Here is a 5,379-nt window from a genome sequence, read left to right as displayed (position 1 = left end):
CAGAACTAGCCCCAAGCTATTATTTCCATTAGTTCCTCAGTACAGTGTAAAAAGAAGTTAAATCCACACTCTAGAGATGGTTGAGCATTCTTGAGATTAAGTTTGTTTGTGTAAGCAATTTGTCTGTGTAAACAGTATGCCCATTCACCATAAAAGACTGATCACAAAAACAGGAATCTTGTAAGGTAAAAGTCTTAATTTGCCATTAACTCTAGCACAGCTCAGTTTAACCTGGAAATACAGCACTTGCAATAATAAAAATAAATAAACAAATAAATAAATAAATGATAGCAAAAAGCAGACTTGTCTAAAATCTCAGTGTCATAAAACACTGTCAGATAAAACTGATTGTTTAACTAAAATAAACGCTATGGAGAATTTCTCAATAGCAAAAAAGCTTTATTTCACAAGGCATTCCATCTTCTATACTTTGGCATCACTAAATAGCAAGTTCTTCACAAGCCTTAGTGCACCTATAACATTTCTAGAGGTAGAGGAATGCCATTATTATTCATTTTACAGATGGAGAGTTGAGACAGAGACATAATTTTTTGGCTGCCAAAGTGTGGACAAGGAAGGAACAGACTCTATACAGATTCCTTCTGCAGGATTTGCCACAGAGCAGCTCTGGGGAGCAGCCAGGAGAAATAGCTAAAAACTCTTAGTTACAGTTTCTGTGGCCAAACTGTCCTAAGCCATCAATGAAAACTTGGCACCAGCAGTAGGGAGAATCAGAATATGTCCACTGCTGCTTTTTTCCTAGATTTTCTTAAATGAGCTTGAATTCTTTCATTCTTCGGACACATATTACTTCACTCCAGAATACATGAGAATGTTTTCCTCTACAGAAGAAAATAATACAAAAAGATTACATTAAAAAAAAAAAATTGCTGACTTTTCCACTGCTTTTTTCCTGCAGCACTTTCTATGGAATTGTGTTCTCCACTCACTTATGCAGTCACATTTATGGTGTATCTGCAGAGATAATATTTCTCCTACTCACCCAGATTCTAAACTCTTCTTTGGTCCTTCTGTATTCTCTCATCTAGTCTCCTTGTCTGTAGATTAAAATATTTTATTTTTCAGAAGTCTGTCTTTCTACTACATAAAGGAAAAATGTATCAATTTAATTAATCAACCACATTACTGCTGATACGAACTTATTCAGTTAAACTGTTCACGTTCATAAAACTGCATTGCTTATGAACCCTTGATACAAGTGAATGCAATCATTGCTGCACTGATAATTTTACCACTCCAACTTTGAAAAACCCTGATTATAATGATCAGTCTCTTGGAGTTTGTTTTATAATTTCTAATTCTTTTGTTTTAACACTCTGTATGGCTCTAACAAGATAAAAGGAATGCCCACTTTAAATAGAAACCCATGTTTTCTTCTTTTTCCTCTTTCAGAAACTGAAACTCCTCCAAATGTATGACAGATAATTGAATAATGAAAATGATGTACTCATTTTTAACTGAAAAACCCAAACCCTCTTAGAGAGCAATTCAATCTGGGAATTCTGAAAGATAAGAGGAGCTGTTATGCAGCATTCAGATAAGGTCCTTCTCAGTGCTTTGCAATCAGACAAAATTCCTACTTGTTTTAACAGAAGTTTGAAGGAGACTAAAGTACTTTGATACCGGAAGTTTTTACATATAAAAAGCATGGACATGAGAAAGGAGGATATTTATTTAACAAGAAAAGTACCTCATAAGGAACCCAACTGGAAAGGATAAAATTTAGGGACAAGTAGATCTACTGTGACCTCTATGAGCTGTAATGCCTGAGCTGGGAAAATGTCATGAGACCGTAACTTACATAGATTACTTTAGTAGACAACCCAACTGATTACTGATACCTGCACAATGAACAATACTGAACAGAAAAAGTCCAATATCACATCTGAATGATGGTATTTCCTCATACACATTGTTACAGTTTACCTGCTGAAAAAAGTGGTTAAACAAATATTTATCTACTTATATCAGCTTCAGTAAGAACTGCTATAGATTTGGGGTGTTTAAATTGGAATTTGCTTATGGTAATTTTTAAAATTTGATCCATAAAATACTAAAATGTCGTAGTAGACTGAAAAAAAAAATCATATTTTGTTTCCCTTCTGGGTTTATGTTCATTTTATGTTCTTTTCCTATCATTACATGACATCTGAGCAGCAATAACTCCTACTGACATGTCATAATAATTGAAATGTTCTGTTAGTCATGCTCTCTTTCCAAAACCAACACAAACAGTTGAATGTTATCTTCAGATCTGAAGACAAGAAGATTTATTGTATTATTCAGAAATATGCCTCCAATGTCTGCTGTAATGAAAACACTGCCACGGCACATACTCAGCTGCTTTGTATTGATTCACCAAAGTCCTGCTATTTGCCATCTTGATTTCAAAGAAAACCTAAAATGCAGACTAAAGGAGTGCTTTAAAACATGTTTCTTTCTTGCAGTAAAAGCAGACCATTCTCATATTCACATTTTATTATATCTTCCCTGAGTTATCTCATACAATTGGCTGGAAGTCAGTGCAGCGAGACATATTTCTGTAACTTGCTGGGTTACAAATGTTTGAGAGGTGTCTTTTAGCTTATTTTACCACACAGGTTTTTCCATTGTTGAGTTCACCCTTTTGACAGTGTGCTGGCAGGAATTAGAAAGCAATAGATCACGAGGGTAGGGAGAAAAAAGAAAATAAAGTGGAGAAGGTATGTTTCAGAACAGCTTCTCAATTCAAGACAAGCAGCCAGAGCAGAAAGCTTAAGTGCTGAAGAGACTGATGTGCAGAAAGCCTGACTCAACAGGTAAGATGGAAAACTGCTCCAACCACAGCAAGAATTTCCCAAATCTCAGAAGGTCTGCAGATCATTCAGCAGCTGCGGTAGACTCAGAACTAACTGGTTTTGGGACAAGTAGCCAGAGTTACAGCAGCCAGGGACTTCACTGAGCTAGACTGACTGCGTATGAGAGGATTCTACAAACTGTATCTGGGAACTGGGCTCTGACAAAACTCTTCCCTGCTTTTGTTGCTATTATTTTCAAGCTTGTCTGTTCCCTGGTTCAATTCAGCCACGTAGTGAAACCATAGTTTGAGCATCACTTAGACAGGAGTTTCAGCTTCTTTTATTTTTAATTACTCAAAAAAATTAGGTGAGACAAGATCCAAATTAAGCAGATTGATGCAGGCTCAAGACCATTTCTTGAGAAAAAAAAAAAAATGTAACCTTACATGCTTCTGAATAAGCCCACATCCATAAATCTTCAAAACACTCAGGATGGAATACTTCACAATGTAAGCATACAAAGTAGGTAATTACTGGCTTGCTCACTCTTTGTGCCATTCTGCAATTTTCATTTCACTTTGCCAAAATGCCTGGCAGGAAAATATGGAATAAGAATGAGAAAGAAAACAAACTTAAAGTGACACCCTCAACAAGTTTGTAAGACATTAAGGGTAGTTTTAATGATATTTTCTGGAATGACTGCAGTGTCAACCCATATTGAAAGAAATTCAGGGAGAGCTGTGGAATAAGCACATAATAGACACTCAAATCCCCAAACTTTGGAGTGTGCACGCATATAATTAGAGAGTGCTACATAATAAACACCAAGTAAGCCAGAATAATCACAAGGGAAATAACAAAATGAATACTAAAGCAGGGAAGCCAAAGCTATCTGCAAACTGAAAAATACCATGAATTCACAACAGTCTGTGTATGACTGCATACCTGAAAGTATATTTATTACCAAACTGGGCAGAGAGGGGGAAAGGATGTCAAAAAAACAACATCCTTGTTACAAACTTCTCCAGCTGGAATGAAATTAATATATAATCACTATGTGATAATTATTCCACAAAATACACTAAAAATAAAATGGGAAAATAAAAAAAAAAAAAAGAAAGAAAATAGAGAAAGATCACCTACAATCAATTGTTTAAAATAAGAAGTTTAGGTCTGTTCACAGCCAAGACTGTACCTAAATACTTTAACATCAGCCTGATGCAATAACAAGAAAAGGTTTATTTTGCCTATGGAGATTCACTGAAAGTCTTCTTCCTCTGACTCACCTGATCAGACCACTGACAGCAACAGCCTGCATCAATAATAGCTGCAACACCCTTTCTCTAACCAGTATCAATCCACCTGCTTCACATTCCTCTCTACTAACATTTTAAATTCTTAATTACTGTACCTAAAGTAACTACAACTACAGAAGTGTCTCATTTTCCCAAACATGGAGTGGTCTCATTCCCTTTGCCTGGTAAATAAAAGCCTCATCCTCACAAGGACTTAAAACTAATTTCACAAAGAATTTGCTGCATCAGTAGTAAAATTCACATCAGTTGGGATCAGTCCTGTAAAAGTACCCAGGTTTATTTAGTATATTTAGTGCTGCACTTGTCACAGGAAACAAAATTTTAACCATGTGAGTGTTTAAGACTTTAAATATGTGAGTTTACCTGCTGGCTTTTCACAGGGGAGTTATTAATAGAATAGAAATCCTTCCATTTCATCCAGCATCACTGTTGCAACCTGACATCCAACCTCTGGGTGCCTGTGAGTGCAGGGGGCCAATGAACTGGCAAATTCCCCTCTCTACAAAGTGATGGCATCAGCAATACCACCAAGAAGGAAGAAAATATGGTAAAAGAGAAGGACAAGATGCAAAAGCTCTGGTTTAATTAGGCTACAGCTTCATTAAATCTGGGATAATTTCTCAGCAGTAAATTGTTCCACCCATGATTGCCCCAGCCCATTTGGGAGGGTGCTCATCAGCCTGCTGACATGGTGGCAATCTTTCAGTCCCTCCTTGGCTAAAAATCAAAAGAGAGCTGATCACTGTTATTTGTTACCCTGTGACCTCACAGAAAATAGATATTTTAATGCCTTTCATCTTCTTTCTGACAGCCCATTTCCCACCTGGCTCCTCAGATAACAAGACCTTGTGGTTCTTCTTCTACCGTGGATACAGTTGGAGTAAAATCAGAGCAGAAAAACCCAAAGAAACTTGACCAGCCCAGCCTCCTAGTAAGAGAAAATTATGCCCTCCCCCACTTGTTCACTGTCAATCTCCTGCAGAGTGCAGCAATCCTCAGCATGAATTTTCAAACACACAAACAACCAGGTGGGTGCTGGTAACTTTTGCCATGTCTCAGGTGAAAGGACAAGAGGAAACTGCCTCAGGTTGCACCAGGGGAGGTTCAGATTAGATACGCTAAAAAAAAAAAAAAAAAAAAAAAAAAAAAAAAAAAAAAAAAAACCACAAAACCACACAACCCTGAAAGAATGGTTTAGCATTGGAATAGTTTCCCGAGAAGATGGTGGAGTCACTGTCTCTGGAAGTGTCCAAGAGGCATCTGGG

General features: G+C 36.9%; 1 long non-coding RNA gene across 1 annotated transcript; it reads right to left on the bottom strand.

Annotated features, from left to right (window-relative positions):
* Positions 1-491: 491 nt before the first annotated feature.
* Positions 492-4,652, bottom strand: LOC136285798 (uncharacterized). The gene is made up of 3 exons (XR_010719533.1): positions 4,478-4,652; positions 1,004-1,058; positions 492-842 (listed from the first exon to the last, which is right to left on the bottom strand). It is a non-coding gene; the product is annotated as an uncharacterized lncRNA (long non-coding RNA).
* Positions 4,653-5,379: the final 727 nt, after the last annotated feature.

The sequence above is a fragment of the Chamaea fasciata genome, unplaced genomic scaffold (genome assembly GCF_029207755.1).
Source record: "Chamaea fasciata isolate MVZ Bird 193981 ecotype frontalis unplaced genomic scaffold, bChaFas1.0.hap1 SCAF_2, whole genome shotgun sequence".
NCBI classification, from domain to species: domain Eukaryota; kingdom Metazoa; phylum Chordata; class Aves; order Passeriformes; family Sylviidae; genus Chamaea; species Chamaea fasciata.
Note: the sequence above shows the minus strand (reverse complement) of the source record. Positions and strands in the feature narration are given on the sequence as shown.